This window comes from Hippopotamus amphibius, chromosome X (assembly GCF_030028045.1).
Source record: "Hippopotamus amphibius kiboko isolate mHipAmp2 chromosome X, mHipAmp2.hap2, whole genome shotgun sequence".
Classification (NCBI taxonomy): Eukaryota; Metazoa; Chordata; class Mammalia; order Artiodactyla; family Hippopotamidae; genus Hippopotamus; species Hippopotamus amphibius.
The window spans coordinates 91,573,380-91,589,276 of record NC_080203.1 but is presented as its reverse complement, the minus strand read 5'-3'; the positions used below and the strand labels follow the sequence as shown (position 1 = coordinate 91,589,276).

The 15,897-nt window shown below is 37.8% G+C and overlaps 2 protein-coding genes and 1 pseudogene across 2 annotated transcripts in view; 2 read left to right on the top strand and 1 right to left on the bottom strand.

Annotated features, from left to right (window-relative positions):
* Nucleotides 1-15,897, top strand: part of LOC130842312 (melanoma-associated antigen D4) — a 129,501-nt gene that overhangs the window by 58,472 nt on the left and 55,132 nt on the right. The window lies entirely within an intron of this gene.
* Nucleotides 1-15,897, bottom strand: part of LOC130842311 (melanoma-associated antigen D4) — a 129,501-nt gene that overhangs the window by 64,055 nt on the left and 49,549 nt on the right. The gene's annotated exons all lie outside the window — the stretch shown is intronic.
* LOC130842314 (non-histone chromosomal protein HMG-17-like) lies at nucleotides 7,514-7,765 on the top strand (annotated as a pseudogene).

Sequence of the window (15,897 nt, the reverse complement as noted above, 5' to 3'; positions counted from 1 at the left end):
ATGTGTTAGCATACAGTATTTGTTCTCTTTCTGACATACTTCACTCTGTATGACAGACACTAGGTCTATCCACCTCACTAAAAATAACTCAATTTCATTCCTTTTTATGGCTGAGTAATATTCCATTGTATATATGTGCCTCGTCTTCTTTATCCATTCATCTGTCAATGGGCATTCTGGTTGTTTCCATGTCCTGGGTATTGTAAATAATGCTGCAATGAACATTGTGGTACATGTATCTTTTTGAATTATAGTTTTCTCTGGTTATATGGCCAGTAGTGGGATCGCTGGGTCATATGGTAGTTCTATTTTTAGCTTTCTAAGGAAACTCCATACTGTTTTCCATAGTGGCTGTATCACTTTACATTCTGACCAGCAGTGCAGGAGGGTTCCCTTTTCACCACATCCTTTCCAGCGTTTACTGTTCCTAGATTTTTTGATGATGGCCAATCTGACTGGTGTGAGGTGATACCTCACTGTTGTTTTGATTTGCATGTCTCTAATGATTAGTGATGGTGACCATCTTTTCATGTGTTTTTTGGCCATCTGTATGTCTTCTTTGGAGAAATGTCTATTTAGGTTTTATGCCCATTTTTGGATTGGTTTTTTTGTTTTTTTGATATTGAGCTGTGTGAACTGCTTATATATTTTGGAGATTAATCTTTTGTCAGTTGCTTCATTGGCAAATATTTTCTCCCACTCTGAGGGTTGTCTTCTCATCATATTTATGGCTTCCTTTGCTGTGCAACAGCTTTTAAGTTTCACTAGGTTCCATTTATTTATTTTTGTTTTTATTTCCTTTACTCTAGGAGGTGGGTCAAGAAAGATATTGCTGTCATTTATGTCATAGAGTGTTCTGCCTATGTTTTCCTCTAAGAGTTATATAGGGTCAGCTCTTACATTTAGGTCTTTGATCCACTTTGAGTTTATTTTTTATTTTTATTTTATTTTTTAATTTTATTTATTTATTATTTTTTGGGGGGTACACCAAGTTCAATCATCTGTTTTTATACACGAGTTTATTTTTGTGTATGGTGTTAGGGAACGTTCTAAATTCATTCTTTTACAAGTAGTTGTCCACTTGTCCCTTGAAGAGGCTGTCTTTTCTCCATTGTATATTCTTGCCTCCTTTGTAAAAGATAAGGTGACCACATGCACATGGGTTTATCTCTGGGCTTTCTATCCTTTTGCATTGATCTATATTTCTGTTTTTGTGCCAGTACCATACTGTCTTGATTACTGTAGCTTTGTAGTATAGTCTGAAGTCAGGGGGCTTGATTCCTCCAGCTCCATTTTTTCTTCTCAAGATTGCTTTGGGTATTCAGGGTCTTTTGTGTTTCTGTTTAAATTGTATAATTTCTTGTTCTAGCTCTGTGAAAAATGCCATTGGTAATTTGATAGGGATTGCACTGAATCTGTAGATTGTTGTGGGTAGTACAGTCATTTTCACAATGTTGATTCTTCTAATCCAATAACATGGTTTATCTCTCCATCTGTGTCATCTTTGATGTCTATCATCAATATCTTTAGAACCCCACTTACACTAATGGAGATGCCACTGAGACAGAAAATCAGTAAGGAAACACTGGCCTAAAATGACACAGCAAATCAGACGGACTTATAGATATATAGAGAACATTCCATCTAAAAGCTGCAGAATACACATTCTTTTACATTTTTTAAAAATTTTGACAACTTTATTTTATTTTTTAAGGTCTTTATTGGAATATAATTGCTTTACACTCTTGTACCAGTTTTTGAGGTACACCAAAGTGAACCAGCTGTATTTATACATATATCCCCAAATCTCCTCCCTCCCTCAACTCCCTCTCACCCTCCGTGTCTTGGCCCTCTAAAGCATCACCCACCATCCAGTTGATCACCCTTTGTTATACAGCAACTTATCACTAGCTATCTATTTTACATTTGGTAGTGTATCTAAGTCTGTGCTACTCTCTCACTTCGTCCCAGCTTCCCCTTTGCCCCACACCCCCCACCACAGCCCCGTGTCCTCAAGTCTATTCTCTCTATCTGCATCTCCATTCTTGCAGTGTTACTGGGTTCATCAGGATCATTTCTTCAGATTCCATATATATGAGTTAGCATACGGGATTTATTCTTCTCTTTCTGACTTACTTCACTCTGCATGACAGACACTAGGTCTATCCACCTCACTACAAATAACTCAATTTCATTCCTTTTTATGGCTGAGTAATATTCTATTGTATGTATGTGCCACATCTTCTTTACCCATTCCTCTGTTGATGGGCATTTAGGTTGCTTCCATGTCCCGGCTATTGTAAATAATGCTGCAATGAACATCAGGGTACATGTTTCTTTTTGGATTATGGTTTTCTCTGGGTATATGCCCAGTAGTGGGATTACTGGGTTGTATGGTACTTCCATGTTTACTTTTTTAAGGAACCTCCAAACTATTTTCCATAGTGGCTGTATCAGCTGACATTCCCACCAACAGTGCAGGAAAGTTCCCCTTTCTCCACAACCTCTCCAACACTTACTGTTTCTAGATATTTTGATGATGGCTATTCTGACTGGAGTAAGGTGACACCTCATTGTAGCTTTGACTTGCATTTCTCTAATGATTAGTGATGTTGAGTGTCTTTTCATGTGTTTGTTAGCCATCTGGATGTCTTCTTTGGAGAAATGTCTATTTAGTTCTTCTGCCCATTTGTGGATTGGTTTATTTGCTTTTTTGTTATTAAGCTACATGAGCTGTTTGTATATTTTGGACATTAATCCTTTGTCAGGTGCTTCATTGGCAAGTATATTCTCGCATTCTGAGGGTTGTCTTCTTGTCCTGTTTATGGTTTCTTTTGCTGTGCAAAAGCTTTGAAGTTTCATAAGGTCCCATTTGTTTATTCTTGATTTTATTTCCATGCTTCCAGGAGGTGGGTCAAAAAGGATCTTGCTTTGATGGATGTCATAGAGTGTTCTGCCTGTGCTTTCCTCTAAGACTTTTATAGTGTCTGGCCTTACATTTAGGTCTTTAATCCATTTGGAGTTTATTTTTCAGTATGGTATTAGGAAGTGTTCTAATTTCATTCTTTTACATGTAGCTGTTCAATTTTCCAAGTACCACTTATTGAAGAGGCTGTCTGTTTTCCATTGTATATTCTTGCCTCCTTTGTCAAAGATAAGGTGCCCATATGTATGTGGGTTTACCTCTGTGTTCTCTATCATGTTCCATTGATCTATCTTTCTATTTTTGTGCCAGTACCATACTGTCTTGATCACTTTGGCCTTGTAGTATAGTTTTTAGTCAGGAAGCCTAATTCCACCAACTCCATTTTTCCTTCTCAAGATTGCTTTTTCTATTCAGGGCCTTTTGCATTTCCATACAATTTGTAAGATTTCTTGTTCTTGTTCTGTGAAAAATGCCATTGGTAATGTGATAGGGATTGTGTTGAATCTGTAAATTGCTTTGGGTAAGATAGTCATTTTCACAATGTTGATTCTTCCAATCCAAGAACATGGTATGTCTCTCCATCAGTTTGTGTCGTCTTTGATTTCTTTCATCAGTGTCTTATAGTTTTCTGTATACAGGTCTTTTGCCTCCTTAGGCAGGTTTATTCCTAGGTATTTTATTCTTTTTGTTGCCATGGTAAATGGGAGAGTTTCCTAATTTCTCTTTCTGCTCTTTCATTGTTAGTGTATAAGAATGCAAGAGATTTCTGTGCATTAATTTTGTATCCTGATACTTTACTAAATTCATCGATTAGTGCTAGCAGTTTTCTGGAAGCTTCTTAGGTTTCTCTACATCTAATATCATGTCACCTACAAAGAGTGACAATGTTACTTATTCTTTTGCCATTTGGATTCCTTTTATTTATTTTTCTTCTCTGATTGCTGTGGCTATCAGCAGAACAACAACAAGACAAGAAATATGATAATAAGAAACTCACAGATGTGTTAGAAAAAATTAAAAAAAAATAGATGGAGCAACACCTGGAAGGTAAAACAACTTCAATAGCCTAAGTGAGGAGGTGGGAAGAAAAAAAAAACAGAAAAGGCCTTGACTGTGGGGGTGGGGATTAGACGAGGGCTGCAGGTGGGGGGGGGGAGGTTAGGCACTGCACAGGGCCTATGCTTTGAAAAAGCCCTAGGTGTGGTGGGGAATAGGGCTTAGGCCCAATGCAGCAGAGGGGCCCAAGAATGCCTCTGGTCCTGGAAGCAAAGGACCAGGTTGAGGTACCCAGTGGGCTCCCTGGGCCTGAGTTGGTGGTAGAAATGCTAGACACCTCCCCTAGTCCTCTAATCTTGGAGGGTCCCTTCCCCTTGGGTTCTCTTCTTCCTCATCCCCTCCCTACTATTCCCCTAGGACCCTCACTGCTGCAGGGGACACTGGAAGGCAGGAGACTAGACTCTGATGCCCAACAGGCTTCCAAGGGCCAACTGTGCTAGGGTAATGTCTGCAGCACTTCCCCAGATCTGTCAGTCTCATAGAGTCCCTGTCTGCCTCTCTCCCTCTCCCCTGTTCCCCACTCTCCTAGGTCCCAAGCAGCTGGAGGGGGCCCTGGAGTGTGAAAGACCAGGTCCGTGAGCCTAGCAGGCTTCCCAGAGCTAGTGGGCAGGGGAAATACATTCTCTGCCTCCCTGGATCCTCCAATTCCAGAAGGCTCCCTCCCCTGCCTGCCTCTCCCCTTTTCCCCTGCTTTCCTTCTACATCCCTTGAACCAGTGAGACATAGAGGGTTCCCTGGAGGACTGAAGATCAGGCCTGGGGGTGCAACAGGCCTCCCAGTGCCAAATGGGTAGGGAGATTTCCTGCAGCATCTCCCCTGATCCTCCAGTCCTGCAAGATCCCCTGCCCCCCCCCCCACTGCTGTCTGCCCCTCTTCTTCTTCTCCTCTCCTCCCTCCCTCCCATGCCTGTATGACCCACTCAGCCAGAGAGACTGAGGGATCAGACTCAGGATCCCAGCAGGCCCGCTGGGTCCAAGTGGGCAGCAGAAAAGTCCTCCACACCTCCCCTGGTCCTCTGCTCCTGGCATGTCCCACCACCAGTCTGCCTCTCTTCCTCTTCCCTTGCCATGCCCCAATGTCCCCAGAACCAACGTGTCTGGGAGGGGACCCTGGAGAGTTGGAGACCAGGTCCGGGAGCCCAGCAGGCTTCCTGGGCCAGTGGGCAGTGGAAATGCCTTCCGCTCCTCCCCCAATCCTCTGATCCCAGTGGGTCCTTCCCCTCTTCTGCCTCTCTTCTTTTCCCCACACTGCTTCCCTCCTGTACTTCTAGGACCAACAGCTGGGAGGAGCCTTGGAAGGTGGAGGACCTGCCCAGAAGGAATACCTGGAGGCACCTCCCCTATTCTTCTGACCTGGAGAGATCCCTTCCCATCCCCGCTGCCTGCCTCTCCCCCTCCCCCACACACCCCCAGGACCTTCGTGCTGGAGGGGGGCCCAGAGAGTGAAAGACCAGGTCTGGGAGCCCAGCTGGCCTCCCTGGCCAAGAGGGCAGGTGAAACGCTCTCTTGCCTCCCCATCCCCAAATCTCAAAGCCCCCACCCCACCTGTCCACCTCTCCACCTCCTTACCCCTCCCTCCCTCCTTCCCACACCCCCAGGACCCAGGCAGCCCGGAGGGGGCCTTGGAGGGTGGAGGACTCCACTGGGGAGCCCATCAGGCTCCCAAGTCAGGGAGCTCAGCAGGCCTCCTGGGTGGGAGAAACCCAGTTGCGGTTTTGGATCTCCCCAACCCCCAAAAGTCCCTCCAGGCAGGAACCTACCCCCTCACCCAGCCACCCCCCAGGGGCACCGGTCCCATCTGGCTTCCCCTTCCACAACCCCTGACTTCCCCCAGGTCCTACCTAGTTGCTCCAGGGTTCCTGCAGTCTGTTTGGGCCTCAGGTCCCCTGCTCGCCTCCAGCAACCTGTCTATTTGTGGGGAGACACGATCTCCTTGTCTTCCCACTCCACCATCTTGACTCCACCCCCACATTCTTTTCAACTGCACAAAGAGCATTCTCCATGCCAGGTCACATGCTAAGTCACAAAACAAGTCTCAATAAATTTAAGAAGATTGAAATCATATCAAGCATCTTTTCCAACACAAATGTATGAAACTAGAAATCAACTACAAGAAGAAAACTGCAAAAACACAAACACGTGGAGACTAAACACCACACTACTAAACAATCAACAAGTCAATGAAGAAATCAGAGAGGAAATAAAAGATAACTTGAGACAAATTAAAAGGGAAACACCACAATCCAAAATCTATAGGATGCAGGAAAAGCAGTTCTAGAAGGGAAGTTCAAATCAATAGAGGTCTACCTCAAGAAACAAGAGAAATCTCAAATAAACAACCTAAATGTACATTTAAAAGAACTAGAAAAAGAAAAACAAGTACAGAGCAAAATTAAAAGGAAGGAAATATAAAGATGAGAGTGGAAATAAATTAATAGAGACAAAAAGTAGAAAAGATCAATGAAACTAAAAGATGTTTCTCCAACAAGATAAACAAAATTGTGAAACTTGCAGACAGACTCATCAAGAAAATAAAAAGCCCAAATCAATAAAATCAGAAATGAAAGAAAAGAAGTCACCGCCAATACCACAAAATAGAAAAGATCATGAAAGAATACTGTGAACAATTATATGCCAAGAAATTAGACAACCTAGAAGAAATGGATGAATTTCTAGACATACACAATCTTCTAAGAATGAATTGTGAACAAAGGGAAAATCTAAAAAGCACATTTACTAGTAAGGAAATTGAATCAGACTTCAAAAAAACAAAAGTTCAGGGCCAGATGGCTTACAGGTGAATCCTACAAAATATTTAAAGAAGAGTTAGCACAGATCCTTCTCAAATTATTCCAAAAAATTGAAGGGAAAGAAACACTCCCAAACTCATTTTATGAGGCCAGCATTGCCCTTATGCCAAACCAGACAAAGACACTATTAAGAAAGAAAATTATAGGCCAATATCCTGGATGAATGCAGATACAAAAATCCTCAACAAAATATTAGCAATATGAATTCAACAATACATTAAAAAGATCATACACCATGATTAAGTGGGATTTATTTCAGGGATGTAAAAATGGCTTAACTTCAGTAAATCAATGTAATACACCACATTAACAAAACAAAGGATAAAACTCACATGATCATCTTAATAGATGCAGAAAAAGCTTTTGACAAAATTCAGCTTCCATTCATGATAAAAACTCCCCACAATATGAGTATAGAAGGAACATACCTCAACATAATAAAGACAATATATGGTAAAGACACAGCTAATATCATACCCATTGGTGAAATCAAAGCTTTTCCTCTAAGATCAGGTGCAAGACAAGGATGCCTACCACTTTTATTCAACCTATTATTAGATGTCCTAGCCACAGCAATTAGGCAAGAAAAAGAATAAAAGGTATCCAGGAGCAATGTGAAGAAGAGACAAGAGTGACCCCTGAAACAACCAAAGCCCATGCACCACTGCATCCTTGTGTTCAGGGCCTACGTCCCACCACCATCACCACCATGCCCAAGAGAAAGAGAAGGAGATGATAAAGGAAATAAAGCAAAGGTGAAGGATGAACCACAGAGAAGATCCAAGGTTATCTGCTAAACCTGCTCCTTCAAAGCCAGAGCCCAAGCCTGAAAAGGCCCCTTGCAAAGAAGAGAGAGAATGTACCCAAAGGGAAAGCTGATGCTGGCAAGGATGGGAATAACCATCCTTGGAGAAAATGGAGATGCCAAAACAGACCAGACACAGAAAGCTGAAGGTGCTGGAGTTGCCAAGTGAATTGTGTGCATTTTTGATATCTGTGTACTTCTGGTGACACTAATTTGAAATACAATTTTTATCGTTTTATTAAAATGCAGAATTTTGTTTTACTTTCTTTTAAGCTATGTTGTTAGTACACAGAACACTTCATTGCTGTGTTTTGGGGGAAGGGCACATGTCGCTAGTAGAATGTCTCCGAAGCTGGACTGATGTGGAGAAAAGACACCTTTCCTGTCTAGTTTTGAGAAACTTCCTCTTGGTTCCCAGGAAGGAGGGATTCCTTGATGTTGACCCACATTAGCCACCTTGGCACAAACACCTCGTGGTGTGGAAAAACTAAAATTAGTTTTTATGTCCTCCTCTCTTTCTCCACCTTCAGCATAGACTTAACTCCCTTAAACCAAAAAACCTGTTGGAACCTGACCCCCCAAAATTGGTTACTAGTATGTCAGGCAATCAGGACTTTCCAGTGTCACCATTGAGATGGCATCCCTCAAAAGAGCAGCAGTTCCTTTTTTAGATTTTGGATCTTCAGATTGATACTTCTGTCATTTTCACTTCCATTTCCTGAAAGTCAGGTGGGCTCACGAAAAGTTGTTAAATAACTTGATAAATGTGAAATGTCAACTCACGCTCTAAACTTTCCCTGTTCAGAGCATCACACGAAGATTTCATTGGGTTTTATAGTGGTTTTCTGATTTTAGTAGTCCATTGAAAAAGGGAGTTTGAAAATTGTTGTATACTGTTAACAATTGTCTGCCCATGTCTTTCTTGAAATACCATGATTATTTATGAAAAATATCTTTAATAAAGCTGGATACAGTTAGGTTTGGAAAAAAAGGTATCCAAATTGGAAAGGAGGATGTAAAACTGCCACTATTTGCAAATGACATGATGCTATATATAAAAAACTCAAAGATGCCAACAAAAAACTATTAGAACTAATAAATGAATTCTTTAAAGTTACAGAATACTAAATTAATATACAGAAACCTGTTGCATTTCTATACAATAACAACAAACAGAAGGAGAAATTAAGAAAGTAATTCCATTTACAATTAAATCAAAAAGTAAAGCACTTGGGGATAAATCTAAGGAGGTAAAATGCATGTACTCAGAAAAATATAAAACATTGATGAAAGAAATTGAAGGACACACAAATAAATTGAAATACATCTCATGTTCATACATTAAAAAATTAATCTTCTTAAAATGTCCATACTACCCAAAGAAGTCTGCATATTCAAAGCAATCCCTATCAAAACTCCAATGGTATTTTTCACAGAAATAGAAAACACAATCCTAAAATACGTGTGAAACCACAAAAGACCCTAAATAGCAAAAGCAATCATAACAAGAAGACCAAAGATGAATGTATCACACTTCCTGATTTCAAATTATATTACAAAAGCATAGTAATCAAATCAGTATGATACTGGCATAAAATCAGACATATAGACCAATGGAAAAAAATAGAGAGCCTGGAAATAAACTCACATATATACAGTCAAATAATTTTTTATTAGTGCCCCAAGAGTACACAATGGGAAAAGGATAGTCTCTTCAATAAACTGTGTTGAAAAAAAGTAGATACTCACTTGCAAAAGGATGGAACTGGACTGTATTTTACATCATATGCAGAAATCAACTCAAAATGGATAAAAGACTTAAACATAAAACCTGAATCCATAAACTCCTAGAAGAAAACATAGGGGAAAATATACTTGAGATTTGTCTTATTGATTTCTTGGCTATGACACCAGAAGCACATGCAACAAAAACAAAAATAAACAAGTGGGACTACATCAACTTGAAAAGCTTCTGCATGGCAAAAGAAACAATTAACAAAATGAAAATGTGAATTGTGAGAAAACATTTGCAAACCACATATCTGATAAGGGATTAATATCCAAAATATATAAGGAACTCACACAACTCAATTGCAAAAATACAAGTAATTCAGTTAAAATGAGCAAAGAACCTAAACAGATTTTTCTCCAAAGGAGATGTACAAATGACCATCACCTAGATAAAAAAGTGCTCAACTAATCATCAGGAAATTGAGAATCAAAAGCACAAAATATCATTTCATACCTGTTAGGACAGGTATTATTTTTAAAACAACAAATGGTGTTAACAAGGTTGTGGAAAAAAAGGGAGCCCTTGTACATTGTTGGTGGGAATGTTAGTTGGTACATTCATTATGGAAAAACAATACAAAGGTTTCTCAAAGAAAATAATAATAGAGCTATCATATGATCCAGAAATCCCACCTCTGGATATTTATCCAAAGGGTTTGAAATCATGATTTTCAAATATATACCTGCACTCTTATGTTCATCACAGCAATATTCACAATAACCAAGATATGGAAACAACCTAGATAGCTACCATTGGATGAATGACTAAGGAAAACATGGTATGTACATACAATAGAATAATATTCAGCCTTTACAGAAGAAGGAAATTCTGCCATTTGTGATAACATAGATGGACCTAGAGGACATTATGCTAAGTGAAATAAGCCAGACAGAGAAAGACAAATAGTGTATGATCTTAGCCACATGTAGAATCTAAAATCGTCAACCTCATAGAAGCAGAGTACAATGGTAGTTGCCAGGAGAAGAGGGAGAAATGGGGAGGTTATGGTCAAAGTGTACAAAATTGCAGTAATGCAAGATAATTTCTGAAGATCTACTATATATCACAGTGCCTATAGCTAACAATACTGTATTTTAAAATTTCTTAAGATGGTAGACCTTATGTTAAGCATTCATACTACCAAAAAATAATAGAGGCTGCAAGGGAAAACTTTTGGAAATGATGGTTATGTTTCATGGCTACATACTTATCCTTAAACGTGTCAAGTTGTATATGTTAAAGATGTACAATTTTTTCCATGTTGATCATACCACAGTAAAGTGGTTTTAAAGAAAAGAAAGAGGGCCTCCCTTGTGGTGCAGTGGTTAAGATTCTGCCTGCCAACGCAGGGGACACGGGTTTGAGCCCTGGTTGGGATGATCCCACATGCAACGGATCAACTAAGCCAGCGTGCCATAACCACTGAGCCTGCACTCTAGAGCCCATGAACCAGAACTACTGAGACTATGTGCCACAACTACTGAAGCCTATGTGGCTAGAGTCTGTGCTCCACAACAAGAGAAGCCACTGCAATGAGAAGCCCGTACACCACAGCAAAGAGTAGCCCCCAGTCACCACAACTAGAGGAAGCCTGTGCACAGCAACAAAGACCCAACACGATCCATAAATAAATAAATAAATAAATAAATAAATAAATAAATAAATAAATTTATTTTAAAAAGAAAAGAAAGAATATTTGAAGAAATGATAGCCAACTTCTCAAAATTGATGAAAAATATTAATTTACATACCCAAGGAGACAAATTAACTTCAAGTAAGATAAATCAAGTAGATACACACCTAGACCTGTCATAGTTAAACTGTCAAAAGCAAAGACAGACACAATCATGAAAGGAACAAGAGAAAAGTGACGCATGACATATAAGGGATACACAATGGATTATCACCTGCTATTTCATCAGAAAGCAGGGAGGCCAGAAAGTAGTGGGGTAACCTTCTGAAAGTAGAGAAAGAAAGAGTCAACCATGAATTCTATATCCAGCAAAACATTCATTCAAAAGGGAGAAATTAAGACATCCCAGATAGACAAAACAGAGAATTGTCACTAGCAACACTGTTCTATAGAAATACTAAAGGGAATCCTACAGGCTTAACTAAAAAGGGCACTAAATGTCACCTTGAATCCAAGTGAAGAAATAAAGAGAACTATTAAAGAAACTACATAGGTAAATATAAAAGACGGTATAAATGTATTTTTCATTCAAGCTCATTTTCTCACCAATCTGATTTAAAAGACAAGTGAATAAAACAATAATTATAAAACTGTTATGATGGGCATATAATGTATTAAGATATAACTTGTTTGACAATAACACACAGAAAGGGAAGGAAATGAAGCTACATTGCAGCAGAGACTCTTTATAGTATTTAAACTAATTAGTGTTCATTACAATTAGATTGTTATAAGCTAAGATACTAATCATAATCCTCAAGTCAACCACTAAGAAAATAACTCAAAAATATAGTAAAACTAAAAAACTGATTTACTAGAAAATATTTAATTCAAAAGAAGCATTTATGGAGAAAAAGAATAATAGAGACTAAAAATATAGGAAAAAATAAAATCATAGATGTAAAAACAATCTTATCAGTAATTACACTGGTAATGAATAAACACTCCAATTGAAGGGCAGATATCAGTAGAAAGGAATTTTTAAAATCCAGCTATGTGCTCTGTACAAGACATATGCTTTAGATTAAAAGATAGAAATAGGTTGAAAGAATGGAAAAAGTTATGCCATGAAAGAATAACCAAAAGAAAGCTGAAGTGGCAATGTTAATATAAGAAAAATAAACTTTCACATAAAAGTTTTTTGTTAGAGACAAAAAGAATAGTTTATAATGATAAAAGCATCAATCAATCACAAATAAATAACAATGACAAATATATATTGACCAAACAACAGAGCCTCAAATTGGATAAAGAAAGAACTGACAGAATTGAAAGGAGAAAGGGGCAAATAAATAATATTTGGAGACTAAAATACCCCACTTGCAATAATGAGTGGAAAAACTAGGAAGAAAATTATCAATTACATAGAAGACTTGAAAAACACTATAAACCAATTATATCTAACAGCATCTATAGAGCACTCTACTCAACGTCAGGAAAATATACATTCTTCTCACACACATGTGGAACATTCTCTAGGTTGGTCCATAACAAATAATTAATTAAATTAATAAAACAAACCTTGATATATTTGAGAGGACTGAATGCATACAAAATGTATTGTCTGACTACAATGGAATTAAATAAAAATCAGTAACAGGAAGAAATCCTGAAAATTCACAAATACATAGAAACAAATCAACACACTCACAAATAACATTTGACTCAAAGCCAAGATCCCAACGGAAATTAGAAAAACTTCAAAGTAAGTAAAAATGTAATATAATAAAACTTACAGAATGAAGTTAAAACAGTGCTTAATGGGAAATGTATATCTCTAAATGCCTATATTAGAAAGAAACTTGAGACACCAGATAGAGAAGAATACATTAAACCTAAAACAAGCAAAAAGAAGGAAATAATAAATATTAGGAGAAGCTGGGACAAAGTGGAAGAGTAGTATTGACATTTATACACTACCAACTGTAAAATAGATAGCTAGTGGGAAGCAACTGCCTAACACAGGGAGATCAACTCAATGATTGCTGATGACCTAGAGGGGTGGGATAGGGAGGGTGGGAGGGAGGCTTAAGAGGGAGTGGATATGGGGATATATATATATATATACACACACAGCTGATTCGCTTTGTTATACAGCAGAATCTGGCACAACAGTGTCAAGCTATTATACTTCAATAAAGATCAAAAAACAAACAAACAAAAAAAGAAATGAAGGAAGCACTAGAAAAATGTAAGTGAAATCAATGAAACCAAAAATTGGCTCTTTGAAATGATCAACAATATTGACAAACCTCTAGCTAGAATGAAAAATTTTAAAAAGAAAACTCAAATTACTGAAATCAGAAATGAAAGTGAGGCATCACTAATAACTTTACAGAAGGTAAAATGATTATAAGGAAATATATGAACAGTTTCATGCCTTCAAGTTAGATAACAGATGAAATGGACAAATTCCTAGAAGACACAAACTACAAAACTCAACTCAAGAAGAAATAAAGAATCTGAATACACCTATAGCAAACAACGACTTTGAAAATGGTAATTTAAAAACTTCCCACGAAGAAAATCCCTTGCACAGATGGCTTCACTAGTAAATTCTACCATTTAATAGAGAATATTGACCAGTTTTTCACAAAATCTTTCAAAAAATAAAAGAGGATGCAACACTAACTCATTCTATGAGGCCAATATTACTCTTATACCAATGCCACTCCAAAGATATCACAAAAACAGAAAATTTTAGGACAATATCGTTAATGAATATAAAGGTAAAAAATCCTTAACAGAATACCAGCAAACTGTATTCAGCTACATTTAAAAAGGTTTATACAACATGGCCAAGTGAAATTTATCCCAGTAATGGGAAGTGGGTTTAACATCCCCAAATTAAGTAATGTAATACACCACAGTGATAGAATAATGGACAATCACATAATCATCTCAATAGAAACAGAAAAAAAAAAAGCACATTACAAAACCTTACATCTTTTCATGATAAAATCATTCAAACAGCTAGAAATAGACAGGGACACCCTTAATCATACAAGGGTCATCTACCAAAAAAAATCCCCACAGTTAACATCATAATTCATGTCAAAAACTGAATACTTTCACCTATCATTAAGAACAACGAAGTTTGTCCACTTAACTTATTTTCAACATTGTGCTGGATATTTTAGACAGTACTTGGCAAAAGAAAACTTAAAAGAAAGAAAATGCATCTAGATTAGAAAGCTTAATTAAAATATCTATATTTGCAGTGATATGATCTTGTATATAGAAAATTCAAAGTAATTACTAAAATTATTAGAAATAAATTCTGCAAAGTCTCAGGATAGAAAATCAATACAAATATTAATTACACTCCTATCCACTAAGAATGAACAATCCAAAAATCAAGTTTACATTTACAATAGTCTCAAACTAATATAGAGATAAATTTAAATATCATTCAAAGAGTGACAATTTTGCAAAAATTGACAAGCTGATCCTAACATTTTATGATAATTCGAGGGACACAGAATAGCCAAATTAATCTCAAAAAAAGATGAAAAAATTTGAAGGATTCATAATTCCCAATATTAAAACTTACTACAAAGCTATAGTAATCAGGACAGTGCTACAGTAGTACAAGAAGAGACACATAGATTAAAGGAATAGAATTGAGAGCATGAAATTAATCCTTACATTTATTGTCAATTGAGTTTCTACATGGGTAGCAAGAAAATTCAATAATGAAAGTACAGTCTTTCCAACAAATTTTACTAAGTTAACTGGATATCCACCTGGAAAACAGTGAAGTTGCACCACTACACAAAAATTAATTCGAAGTGGATCATCAACATAACTGTAAAAGTTAAAGTTGTAAAAACTCTTGGAAGAAAACATTGCAATATTTTTTATGACATTCAGTTAGAAAATAGGGTTTTATTTTTATTTTTTAAGCTCTTTATTGGAATATAATTGCTTTACACTCTTGCACCAGCTTATGAGGTACTCCAAAGTCAATCAGCTGTATTTATACACACATCCCAATATTCCCTCCCTCCCTCAACTCCCCCCCCCACCCTCCCCGTCCCGGCCCTCTGAGGTATCACCCAACAACGAGTTGATCTCCCTTTGTTATACAGCAACTTCCCACTGGCTATCTATTTTATAGTTGGTAGTATATGTATGTCTATGCTACTCTCTCACTTCGTCCCAGCTTCCCCTTCACTCGCCGCCCCCCCAACCCTGTGTCCTCCGGTCCATTCTCTGCATCTGCATCCTTATTCTTGTCTTGTCACTGGGTTCATCAGTACCATTTTCTTCTTTTTTTAGATTGCATATATATATATGAGTTAGCATACAATATTTGTTTTTCTCTTTCTGGCTTGCTTCACTCTGTATGACAGACTCAAGTTCTATCCACCTCATTACATATAGCTCCATTACATTTCTTTTTATAGCTGAGTAATATTCCATTGCATATGTATGCCACATATTCTTTAGACATTCATTTGTTGATAGGCATTTAGGTTGCTTCCATGTCCCGGCTATTGTAAATAGGGCTGCAATGAACATTGGGGTACATGTTTCTTTTTGGATTATGGTTTTCTCTGGGTATATGCCCAGGAGTGGGATTACTGGGTCATATGGTAGTTCTATTTTTAGTTTTTTAAGGAACCTCCAAACTGTTTTCCATAGTGGCTGTACCAACTTTTGTTCCCACCAACAGTGCAGGAGAGTTCCCTTTTCTCCACACCCTCTCCAACATTTGTTGTTTCCAGATATTTGAATGATGGCCATTCTGACTGGTATGAGGTGATACCTCATTGTGGCTTTGACTTGTATCTCCCTAATGATTAGCAATATT